Source organism: Poecilia reticulata, linkage group LG11 (assembly GCF_000633615.1).
Source record: "Poecilia reticulata strain Guanapo linkage group LG11, Guppy_female_1.0+MT, whole genome shotgun sequence".
NCBI classification, from domain to species: domain Eukaryota; kingdom Metazoa; phylum Chordata; class Actinopteri; order Cyprinodontiformes; family Poeciliidae; genus Poecilia; species Poecilia reticulata.
Window position 1 is genome coordinate 14377815 of NC_024341.1, and position 13327 is coordinate 14391141.

The 13327-nt window shown below is 40.3% G+C and overlaps 1 protein-coding gene across 4 annotated transcripts in view; it reads right to left on the bottom strand.

Annotated features, from left to right (window-relative positions):
• ripor2 (RHO family interacting cell polarization regulator 2) overlaps positions 1-13327 on the bottom strand; it is a 69852-nt gene that overhangs the window by 42388 nt on the left and 14137 nt on the right. The window contains exons 1-2 of one of the 4 annotated variants that reach the window (XM_008422032.2): positions 6062-6130; positions 5763-5824 (exon numbers count right to left, since the gene is read on the bottom strand). The exons of the other annotated variants lie outside the window; for them this stretch is intronic. The gene's annotated coding sequence lies outside the window, so the exon portion shown is untranslated. Of the gene's footprint in view, positions 1-5762; positions 5825-6061; positions 6131-13327 lie in introns of those variants that run through there. 4 annotated transcript variants of the gene reach the window in all.

Genomic DNA, 13327 nt, shown 5'->3' on the forward strand with positions numbered 1-13327 from the left:
AGTGTATAAGTGCAATGACTTGGATGTGATATCACTGGAAGCACAAAATGCATACTTTCTTTTTTTTTTTTTTTTTTCTTATTTGCAGGTTGGAGAGGGGGTTCTGCTTAATCAGCACTAGTCCAAAAGGCTGCAGAGCCTCCAAGAAAGTCTCCTTTATCTGCAGCTTTCCTATACACCTACGGTAAGGAAAGTTCATCCAGGTTGCAACATTCAGAAAACAGGAAGTAGCGAAATTGGAAAAAAAAAAAGTGCTACAAAAACAAAACATTGCATAACAGCACAAAAACACAAGACATAGTCACATAAGGAGGAAGAAATGTGGATATTTAAGTTTTAATAAACAGCGACGTTTTCAGTCATTTAGAGAAGCACACACGGTCTGAACTACATTTTCTAACAATCATATGAATAATATTGACCATTTCATCGTGGGTGGACAAAAAAAAAACTATCTTGGATCTAACTAAGGATAATGACTGCACAATTTTGTCAGCCGGTTTCGATAAAATCACCGTTTAGATTTTAACATTCCCAGACACAACAACCTGTGTGGCCACAATCACCGTTCTCCTTTCCCGTCCTGCTGACCGGCCCCAGAGAACACCGTCGCCCACATCCACAAATCATTCCTTCCAGTTTTCTCAGTCCCAATCGTCCGTCCACTCCCAAACTCTACGCTTCCCTCCACATACCGACAACGGTAACAGCCAAACAGCCTTCTTGACACCAGAAGCTCCCAAACCGAGGAAGAATCATCTCCCACACCCAGCGAGGAGGCAGTGATAGCAGGACTGGACCTGTCAGGTCAGGCTGATAAGGCCCTGCAGTCGCACCAGAGGCCAGATAACCTCTGACTCAAAGCAGAAACTCACCTTATCCGACCTGATGGGACGTTTGTCTCCGTCCGTTCTGCATATGATCAACAAGCACAGGAAGGTTTTTTTTAATGAAATCTTTGTGCAACGATTTGAAAGACTGTTGCTAAAAATAAGTTTGAAAGCACCTTGACAGACATTAAAAATAACTTTATTGTATGTTTTTAAATAGGCTGTCCCGATTTTCTGTTTATCTTTAGAGTTGCAAGATTCTGAAACGCAAAATGAGCATTTAGTCTAGTGACCGTCTAGTCAGACCTTTCGCATCTTTGTTGATTTTGCTTTGCAGGGAGATTCTTCACACTCGCCCAAGAAAAGACAGGAATCATGCAGATAACACGGAGACTCCATGTCTTATGTGTAAAGCTCAAAGATACTCCTCGGTATAAGTGTCACGCTGTTCTAAAATTTAATTAAAAGTAAAAGAAGGATCTAAATTCCTAATGGGCCAAAACCAGCAATTAACTTAATGAGTAATTAAAGACTTCCAAAATAAAGTTTGCAGATAGAACTAAACCAGTGAAGATAAAAATAATCATGCTGGAAGTTTAACACACATTTTTTTTTGCAGATGATCTTCAAAATAAAAGACTCCATATTTGACCATTTAGATCATTGCAAATTTAGGTTCCACATTATAAACAGAACTAATGCCAACATTTCACAATAAAAGCCTAACTTTTTTTAATTGAGCCAGTGAAATGGAAATATGAGTCGGTTTGGCATTTCAAAATAAAATCCTATGTATTACTCCAGAGTACCAGTGTACCCAAGCGTTCAAAATAAAATTCATTGCCGCTTTCCAAATTAAGAGTCTTGCTTTTTCATGGTTTGGTCGTAACAAAAGGCGAATTTGATATTCCTGCGCACCAAGTGGCACCATCAAAATGTTTATAGTTTAAATCGTTTAAGGCATCCTAAAACCTAATCTCGGTGAAATATTAACAGTAAAAGCTTCCTGTGTAAACTGCATTCTAAAGAACAGTTAATATTTCAACCATCAATAAAGCGAGGAAACAAAGCAGACTCTCCTGCTGTAAGAATGTACCCTTTCCCTTCCCTTACCGGCACGACTCATAGATGGAGACAGACATGGACAGAAAAGCAACATTAAGAGGACGAACAAGAGGCTGTCCTAGGAAGAGAGAAGGTCAAGAGCTTCATATCTGAGAACTGGACCAAAAATAAACTCTTCTTTTTGTCAACAATATTATAATCAAGCTCTAAAGTAGACAGTAATTTATGTCACATGGGGTTGAATGATGAGTCTACCGAAATGTTTTGATTTGGATAAAACCAAAGAAAAGTTGCAAAGCTTCCTCTAAAATGGGTTTGTCTTCCAAATCGTTGACAGCAGAAGGAACAAAACATAGACAAAAGTAATGTTTCATCACCCCGCGGCTGGCCTGTCATTTTAAAGCCACCCTGTGGCCATCTTACATACTGTGGCGACTTGTCAGTATTATTGCCTGTGATATTTAGTTTCACAGCCACACCGACTTACTGGATGGAGACTCTGGGTACAACCATGCCACTAGCACATATTTTACATACCACCGTTTCAAATCCAAGCCTGCCACTTCCTGTGTGCTACAGTCCGCCTTTCTACAGAAAATACCAACCAAGCAAGCGTGATGAAGATGGAAATCAAGCAAGACTCTGTCAAATGTTTGGACAAACCACAAAGCAAGACTTGCATGCTGCTTATGAATGCTGGATATCACTTGCAGCACTGAGAGTTTCACAATCTTTGATTTGTACAATCTGAAAGCAAGAGTTGCTTTCAGATTGTAGCGAATGGTATGGTAATTAGAGAGCATAGAGTGGCAGTGCTGCTGCACACTGCTGACCAGCTGCCAGGAAGCTTTTCTTATCCTAAAAAAAGATGGAAGAAGTTCGGAATTGCACGGTATTGCCAAGAGTATTCTTAATCATTCTTAATTCTTAGGGTTAAAACGTAGCCAGACTATCCTGCTTTAACAGAGTTGAATCTTTTGGGAGGTCAGTGTCTGACCTCATATTTGTGAGGTCAGACACCTCATATTTGTGAGGTCAGACACTGACGATGGATGAGACGGCCTGACTTACAGATTGAGGACACCAAACTTTCCCATCCATGTCTTTCTGGACTTTTCCTTGTGTGTTGGTGAACAATCATGTTAGATTAGGAAGGGACCATCCCAAACTGTCCCCACTGGAACTAAGGGCTCAAGTTCAGACAATCCACAAAACTTTACTCTTGACAAGGTTCAAATATTCCAGCAACTACCAAACAGAGACCCATCAACTGGATTTCCAGATAAAGAGGCATAGATTTTCAGGTCAAGAAGTGTATCTCTGGCCCAGTGGTGGCATGAGTTACACCACTGCATCAACGCTTTGCGGGGCCCTTGGCCGAAAAGCCAAGGGCCCCGTTCCTCTAAGATTTCTGTACACTGATATTGAGCTAATCTGTGGTCCACATAAAGATCAGAGATCTGTAGCTACAGAGTCTGGATAAAGTTTTCAGTTATGCACCTGAGCATCCATTGACCTCGCTCTCATAAATGCTTGAAGAAGCAGGATGCAAGCCTACAGTCTGCAGCCATGGCAGTGGGTGGAACATCTGAATTCAACAATTTGGTGGGTGACTAAAGAGCTTTGGCAATATTGTAGATTTACAGCGAAAACAAAAACAATGCTTAGAATAATTTAAAACTAAAGTTAGCAAGCTAACAGTGGCATGCCTGTTAAACAGCCGACAGCATAAGATTCATCAGCTTAAAGAAAGGATTCACCAATCCTCTATTGTCTTAAGTGGACATGTTTGAGTTTTGACAGAACAAGAAGCCCGGAGGAATTACCCTGAGCTTTAAGAAACTGTCAGTCATAAAAAAAAGAGAGAGAGAAAAAAGTTAGCTTTCAGGTGTTGTTGGTTTTCTCTGCTCGCATCAACACGGCTGTTTTGTTTTTAAAGTCAAGGGGAAAACCCAACAAAAATGACAGAGTGTCTGATTTTCCTCCAAACCACACAGTCATAATTTCTTTAATGAGGCTTTGGGGGGAAACAAAAAGGAAATGAGTGCATGTGTGTGTGTGTGTGTGTGTGCGTGCGTGTGCTCTTGTCCTTGTATGTGTATGCCAGGGAAAGTGAGAGACGGGGAGGAAAAGAAAAGGAGGAGAAAGAAAGTGGGCTGAGACCGAGGAGGGCAGCAGATGCAGGGAATGAAAAGCCGGCTGTGGTAAAGTGGAGAGAAGGTGATGGGAAAGCTTGTGGGAACAGACGCCGGTCTTGCATCCCTGCAGCCTCTCTCAGCTTGGCACAAAAAAGGCACACACACCAACCCCCCCTTTTTCAGCTTAGGCATGGCCCAAACAGCCTGGCAGCGAAGCAAAGCGCTTCCACTTAACCATATCAAAGTCAGGCTGGCGCTGCACTTAAAGAAAATAAAGAAAAACTTTTACCCCAGAAGCTACACAGGCAGCCTGCGGGGGAAAACAAAAACTGCATGGCATGCTGATCAGTTATCTGGATAAAAATATGTTAGAGCATTGTGAATGCAGGACAAGCCTTTGATCAGCGTGAAGGAGATGCAGCTGGAAATGCAATGCCAGCTGACAGCTAAAAGGCATCCTGGCAGGAAGAGAACTGGTGGGACACTTTAAAGACAATGGACCTGATCCTCTGTTTGTTTACTCTGGTTTAACCGACAGGTCCATTGTGGGTGGCAATGATAACCTTTGACCTTCATGACAAGCGAAAAAAAGAAAAAAAATTGGCAAAGGAATTTCCTAAAACCAACAGGCTGGACCTCATGTTTCAGCCTCACCAAGGAGAAACGATGTTGCACACCAGTCAGCGAAAGAGCCATTTCTGAACGCTAGCGTGTTGAAAGAAACACTCTTTCGTATGGAAGTTTCTACCAAGTAGAGCTGAATAAGTTTCTCTTAGAATAAGCCAAGTGTTGGAAGCTTGAAGAATGGAAGCGAATGTCATGCTCGCTTTTCCTTCAGGCTGCTGCATAACAGGAAGCTGAACATAATGGCTCTCTTTTGCACCTTTTCAAAGTCTGGATCAAAGGTCATGTTAGACTAGGAGATGTGGGCAACGTTCTGGAAATCTGACAGAATAAATCTGGAGGGGATCCTCAGAGACTGATGTTTACGTTCAGCAAAGCTAGCTGTGCTAATTGTGCTAACTAGACTAATCACTACTATAAAACGTTGAAGGTAATTTAAATAAACTCAAATCATGTTTTGAAATTAGAAGGAATTAGAATGAAATGCTGCTGAAGTGAAGTGTAACACCAATTGCCCTCCCTCTCACACAGTGTGACATCTCCTCTGGTCCCATTTTAAATATCTGATGATTGCTTGTGACAGAATAGCATGGTATACTATAAATATGCATTATAAGATTTACATACACTATTTTTTCAATATATATATAAAAAAATTAAATTAGCTAAAACTAAAATCAGTATTGCTTTACATAATTGTTTGAATCTTAGTCACAAAAATGATCAGTGAATCTCAGGATCAAAGCATCCATGTTAAATTATTTTTGTTTAGCTTATTTAGCTGTAATGGTCCATAGATGGAACAGGGGAGAAAACTAAACAAAACACTGATTTAGAAAGCGGATCAAGTACTAAATATTTATCATCTGCAAAACCAGAATTATGAACTGAATTACTGCCGGCCGCGCTGTTGTCCGTTTGCATCAGCCAGTTCATGCATCGCCTTGATCTACTAACCCACTGCCCCAGAGAATGGAAGATCTTCCCCCTCCACAGCTGTGTGTGAGAAGGGGGGGAAAAGGGAGATTTCCCTCCCTGAACCCCGGAGACGCTTGTCATCCAACACGCTCTGCATGGATCTGCACTCCCGGATGCTTCAACTCACCTCTGCAAAACTTCACCAGTAAGAGCGGCTCCTCAACAGCGTCTCTGCCCGTCTACCTGCGCCTGTCCATCCATCCGTTACCAAAAAAAAAAAAAAAAAAAAAAAAAAAAAAAAAAAAAAAAAAAAAAAAAAAAAAAAAAAAGAACAAAACAAAAAATAACAAAAAAAATAATAACACAGGAGAAAGTGTGTCTTCGCTTTCAGCGCCGAGGCTTGATTTTTCTTGCAGGATTTTTCCGGCGCAGCTTTAAAACATATAATGCAAAGCCAGAAGAAGCAGGCAGCGGCGAGTAGATTACCGTCGTTTCGTCCCTGATAATCAGACGTCGCAGCCAGACGTCCACACACGGCCAACACCGAGCCGACCCGCACACATTCCAGTTTGTGTTTGAGGCGCTCCTCCTCAACAACGGGGGACCAATCAGAGGCCAGAGATGTTACCGAGTGGGCGGGACCAGCCGATTTTATAACCCAGATCTGAGAAGAATAACCCCGAGACTCCATCATGTGGTGAAGGCGGTGGGGGTTGAACATCATGATATGTGTTTGTCCTTTTGTTATTTCTCATCCAATGTAAATCAGACTGAATCAGCTCTTTTTAAAGCCCAAATTTTAAATAAAAACAATGCATGTAGTAAAATAAAAAGGCTTCCAAATTCAGACTGATTTTATTTTAGGTAATTAATACAGTATTTGCAATATATCACCTTATTTAACATTTGCATGTACAAAGAGATCAGGTAAAGGTAAAATTTCATTTCATTGTTTTAATTTTAGCTCTCTATGGTAAAATAAGCACAAGATGGACGCAGACTAAATTGTCCTGCACAATATTTCAGCAATCAGCAACACTGGCCATGTCACAGCTGCAGTATGCTCCAAGTATTTATTTGGCTTCATTTCTTTTTAGCGCATATTTCCATTCATCAGCTTTAACTTTGATTTAGTCGGACTTTTGGCGTCTTGCAATAAGAGAAAAACCCTTCGGGACTTTAATTTGTTCACATCCAGAGAATGAAGAAGTGTTATAATATCACAGAGTCGTTAAATGGTTCACAGAGCATATTCTGTGATCCGGTCAGACTCCAGAATATTGACCATGCCGTTCCGACTTGCGTTGCTCTGATTGCTGTAAACTGGAAACCTTTATTGACATGTTGGACTGGTTGAGGCTGGTAGCGTTTTGGTCCTGCAGCTGCCATTTTAGGTGGTTATATTTTCAAAAACTTTATAACCAACAGACTGACAGTTATTATTGCTGAAAGAAAGAATTGTCTTTAAACAGTTGAATTCTAGATTTGCACATTTTTTAAAAATCCCCTAGCCACTGAATTCAGCAGCAGAACAGAAGCATCAATCAGAGTGTTTGCACTACGGATGTTTTATATTCGACTAATCTAGTTCCACTAATAGTCTTGTGTACAACCTCTCTTTGTGAAGAAGTGTGGATGAGCGAAAGCCATAAAAATACACAGCTGTGGCGTTTAACTGCTATAAATTGCTGGACTATTATAAAGAATCTATACGCCAAACGTTGCACAAACACTACTAAACCTCAGTACTTCTATTACTTCCAAGAGGTTGGGTTAGGTGTGTTTCTAGAGGGAAATGACATGCAGCATAGGTTCTCTTTAAACCAGTGATTCCCAGTTCTGGTCCAACATGTTTTAGATGTTTCCCTGGTTCTAAACACCAAATTTCAAAGAACGGGTCTTTGTCATGTCGCTACAAAAACTGAAGAAATACTGATGTGGTTCAACCTTAAGCTTAAATGGTGCAGGGACACATTTAAAGCATTCAGGTACAAAACCCTCGAGGATTTGGAAGTGGAAACCACTGCTCTACTCTCACTTTAGCTTTTTATTGCTAAAACTTTATAATCTTATTTGGGATAGTGCATCTTAAACAAGGTAATAGATCTGAAGTAGTGCACTTTGCTCCTTTTTCTACCCACTGGGTTCATTATCTGGCATTTCACAGTTTACCAGTAAGGTGTTTTTTCTATTGATCTTAATCCATTTATCTCAGGCAGAGGGATTTTCCCCTGGAAAGCGAGGAGCAAACAAAGTAAATTACATGAAAGGAATCTAATCTACATGAAAGGAATCTAAAAAAAGACAAACATTTCCATCTTTAAAAAGCCACAAACAGCGTAAAGCACAGGTACCGCCGTTTAAGGTGGAGGAAAAAATGTCCTTCCTGCAGCTGGATTTTGAGGAGTGACTCATCTCAGTGTGCTCCTGCCAGCATAATTGGACTCCATAAGTGGATATGTTGTTCCGCTGAGTCCATACAAATCCGATTCACCTCACCCTTCCACAAAGCGACGGGAGCAGAAAATGACTTGTCCTTTTTAATCCATCATTAGGAGCAGACGAGACTTTGAAATAACCTTAATGGGAAGGATCAGAGGTGCTCAGGCGTTCGGTTAAGTTGTTTGAAAATTAACTTTACTTTGGGGCCAAAAAGTGTTCGTAAAGTGCAAAAGTGAGAATGCGTTACCTTCATAATTGAAAAATGAAAATACAAAAGCTCCAGAAACCTGGTTAGAAATTAGTAAGAGCCAACTGAAACAGATCTAATGACAAGGAGGGTATGCAAAGATTTTATCCCATTGTTTCCCAATTTGTTCCATCCCCAGTGCAAACCTCCTGGGAGCTCTGCAGGATTTTTTTTGTGTGTGTGTGTGTGTGTGTGAGCACTTCAGTTTGAACACCAGTATCCACACTTGCACAAACACACCCCCTCTTTCTCTCTTCTTCAGCTGTTGGACAGCTCAGCCTGTAATTATGGCTGTCATCAGCAGCCACTGACCAGCAGCTATATTTATGGGGGGAGCCAGCATGTTCAGACACACTGCAGAGAGAACACCATGCACACATGCAGTCAGTAAACCAAAGAAGAAACAGCTGCAGGTTGATCTTTAACCAGAGTCCGTCAATGAGAAACAAGCAGCAGGTTCTTGTGGATACATCCGAGTTGAGATTCATGATATTAACTTTCTCAAGAAAATGTTTGCAGAAAAACTCACTAAATAAATCGTGCAATTTTGCACCATCTGCAAGACAGGAACAACAAATAAAGGGTGCATCTTGAATCTTTACAAGAGTGCAAATTTAACTATTTAGGAGGGGAAAAGATTTTTTTTGTCATCTATCAGAAACAGTCTTTCCTTTGGACACAATGCTTACAGCTGTAATCCTGAATTTAAAGAAAAGAAAAACCAGAAAGTAGTGGAAAAATAAAACAATTCAGCTATGACCAATAACTCAAAAAGGGAGTCAACAGGTATTGTTTGTGAGCATAAAGTTTGTAAACTAAGAAAATTCATGAATTAAAAAACTAAGATGGGCATCAACAAAATTTTCAACTGCAAATTTTCACACATATATCCAATATATGTGTTGGATATGTATCCAACACGTGTTGGATAGCTTGAAGGGACTTTGAGGGCAAATAACATGTTGTCATAGAAAAACAAACCACATACAAGACTTAGAGTTTAATTTGACCTTATTCTGAGGTCAGATGTCACGAGAATAACATTTGACATCTACATTACGAGTAAAATGCTTATGACAGACTGATTTTAAGAAGAGTAAAACTTGTCTTGTCGTTGCATGTTTCGCAAATTCAAAGTGGGCCGTTGGGAGAAACATGCTAACAAACGACTGTTCGTATCAGAGTAAATGTTGTAGTTGAAACTGGAGCAAAAAGGACTGATTTGAATTAATTTTTTAATACAAATCACTTTTTTGCTGAAGCAGTCAAAGCATGCGATAATGCATGAAAATCTAAAAAGATGTTAAAATGTAACATTTTAGAATAAGAGAACAGACTGCTGAAGTGTAATCTATGTGGATTATTATTTTTATTATTTTCAAATAAGCTAATTTTAAATGACTTTTTTTTTTTTGGAATTGTGACACTTTTGGTCTACCGTACTACAGTCACTGGAATATTATATGTTTTCAAAGTATTTGTCATTTTAAATGTTACTAACCCTACACTAATGCATTGCACTGTTAGGTTTGTATGTTAAAGAAATTTTGAGTTAATATTTTTTACAAGCTTTCTATTGAGGGATAAAGCTGAGTAACAACTGCTTGCAGACTGCATCTTTTGCAGAATGCTCGTGTTATGCTGGAAAAATGTGCATTTCTGTTTTCACCTGTTTATTTTAATATTCTGTGTTGCAGCTGCATGCATACTTTTCACTATCCAGAACTTTTGTTTGACTTTCTTTTTAGAAACTTTTTTGTGCAGGAGTCAGGAAGGAAAGCCAACTTCAGGGCAGAGGATCAGCTGATGGTGAACGTGTGACACTGAAATAAGGGAGACGCTCGCTGTCACCTCTGCTCAGGTTGCAGATGATGTGCGGGCTGATTTATTGTCAGACACACTGAAAGCTCTGCTCTGTCTTTGCTGCACTAAAATAAACAAACAAAAGCTATGCTGTATTTGTGTTATCTACCATTTTATCTAGATGTACTTATTCATGTATCTCCTGTCACGTGAAACACAGACATGACTCAGTTGCATGCTGCGTGCTTTGACTGCTTTGGACTTTAATGACAGCTGGCATATAGCAGGTGGAATCTCTCTCCCTTGGAGGCAACACATAGAGAAGAACATCAACAACAGCAGCACACACACACACACACACACACACACACACACACACGCACACACACACACACGCACACACACACACACACACAGTCACAGAAATCTCTCAAAATGAGCAAACGAGACATTTTACCCTGTTTCCTCATAACATTTTAAGAACATCTTTCATGGTCCTGCATGTAGCAACTGGGGAACAAAAAAGTTTTTGCTTTTTGCAGTGTGTTCCAGTGCTCAGACGCTGCTGACTTTAGGCAGTATACTTTAGCTGCAGAGTCCAAACACAATGGCTTATGCCACTAGCAGAAAGTGTTAGTGGACTGCCTTCAGTGATATAGAAATATCTGCCCCCTTTGAATAAAATTGCTTAAAACCTTGTTTTAAGGCAACAAATGACCAATCATTCAGCACCACTTTTAGCTGCCCTCAGTTTTGGAAAATACTGCATATTTTAGTTTTAAGTGTGACCTTTTTAAAAAAAAAAGAAACAAAAGGCAAGTCTTTTCAGATGATTTATATTGGTTTAACATTTTCCTTTTAAAAGAGATTCACCACAAACCAATTGGTGAAAATGCTTTCATATTTGCACAAGCCCTCATACAAAAGAAAAAGAATCATAATTGGGTTAAGCTACCAGGCTTGTAAAAACGTTTTATGGAATATTAGCTTGATTATTGTTCTATTAATAACAAGTGGATTTAGTGATCCTCTTTCTAAATTACCTTAATTCTGCTCACTGGGGCCAGAACCCTCTTTCTGTGAGGTAACAATAATCACCACTTGTCCATTGTGCCAGCAAGAAAGGAAAGGAGTGATTTTTTTTCTAAATGTGCTGTAATTACTTCTGGAGAGGCAAATTATCCTCAGTTGTATTTCACTTTAAAGTACAGCTACACTGAGGCTGTCATGCTTTTAATACATGTAACTACACACAACAGGATTTGGGAAACTTGGTATTGAAATCCTCTCGAGTCGCTCATGGCAAGAACTGAAAAAACACAATAAATGTTCATTTTTGATTGACTAAAGTGTTGGACGCTGGATGGATGGATGTCTGCATCGTCCCGAGGTAATTAGCACTTTTGGGAGTAATTTAGATCTAGCAAGGGCCTTTTTATTCAACCAATATATAACTAAAGAAAGAAAGTTAAATTACATGTGAACATCATGCTGGTAAGAAGAACACCATTTCACTAACCAACGCCGATGCTCATTTATTTGAACTTGTGACCAGCGATGAAACCTCTCATCTCCAGACTTCTCCAAAACGTTTCTGCCTTGTAAAGATTCCCAGGTGGTCCGCCACGCTTCTTACTGGGAACAGTTACCTCATCGCAAAGGAAGATCCAAACCACTAAATGTAAATCTCACACACCCTGTGCTGCCCTCAGCGCAACGCCATGGGAACCATGAGAGATCTGAGCAGAAAAGGCTAGGAGAAGGTGGAAACTTCGTGCAAGCATCTTTAGCCAAAAAACGAGACAATCTTTAATCTGAAGACAAACAGGCGAATTTCTGCCGTTGCATCTCCTTTCTTGCTGAATGTTGCGCCATTAAAATGTACTTAAAAAGGCAACATGCAAAGCAGTCAAGTTGTCTCTCTCTCGCTCACTTTCTGCCTTCTCCCCTCTTTCAGGGAAAGCTGCAGAAAAATAATGATTGCTGGAGTGTGTTGGGGCTAAAGTAGGTCAGTGGAGCTAACTGTCAGAATTAGAAAGAGGGAGAAGCAGGGCAGTAAGATGCTGGCTGCATTAGGTCCCCTCAGGTCAGAGCTTTTCCCCACTGCAGTGACGCACAAACTAGATCTCCGTCATATTAGTCTGCACGCTCTGCGTGTGTGTGTGTGTGTGTTGTGTTGTTGTGGACACACAGATGAAGGCTGCCTCCAGACTGTGGAGGTGTATGTGTGGGTGGACTGTCAGTGTTCCTGTGTTCATGATAAAAGACGATGCATACGAGTTTGGAGATGAAAAGGTCAAACTGAAGGGGCTTTAGGACCATTTTTCTACTGACAAAATGGCTTTTGTTTGGTATTAAGGGGAGTGTGGGGCTGCTTGGTAAGTGTCAAATAAAAGATAAGGTCAGGCTGACGGACAGCAATAAAAATTGACCGATTTATGAACCTGCTGCAGGGAGAGCTCTTCTAGGGTTGTTACAGTCGCAGTGCACATTGGAGCCACAGCTTGGCAGTAAATTGAGGCATGCTTACAGATACAGAGGTCACCCACTGGAAAAGAAATCACATAATAAACCTGCAGTGTACGGATGAGAAGCTGCTTCATTCATAAGGAAAAAAAAAGCTGTTTTCTCTACAAGAAAACCCAGAAATATGAATATTTCCTACCACTGAGCAACATTTAACACAGATAAACACACTATTTCACAAAAAAATGTCCTTAATTTGGTTAAAAACACAGGTCAAATTTAAATACAACACTCTGCATGTTACAGTAAGGCAACCGCATCACAGGTTGCATTGGTTGCTTTGGAAATAATTTTTATTTTATTTTCAGCTTTTAATCCCTACAACCGTGCTTTCCCTGTTATGACACAAACCAATCAGGTCAGTCCTTTGTGGAAAGTTTAATGATAAGGCCTATTTGCAGAGGCAAGAGCTGAAATCAGGCTCGTCGTCATTTCATCTGTAAAACTGGATCGGTTTATTGTGGAGTAATGCACCTGCTTTTCTTCACTCGGCTTTTCTTTCTCTCTTCGTCCGAGAGCCTCTTAACTCTAAGGTGTTTGATTTATACACTTGAAGCAAGTCTGGAAGGTCTCCTGAAGGTGAACGAGTCACAGAGACTCTCAAACATGCAAGCTCAACTAAATCTGGTCCCTATTACGCTGAACAGAACAGCTTGGATTACAGAACACACACACACACACACACACACACACACACACACACACACACACACACACACACACACACACACACA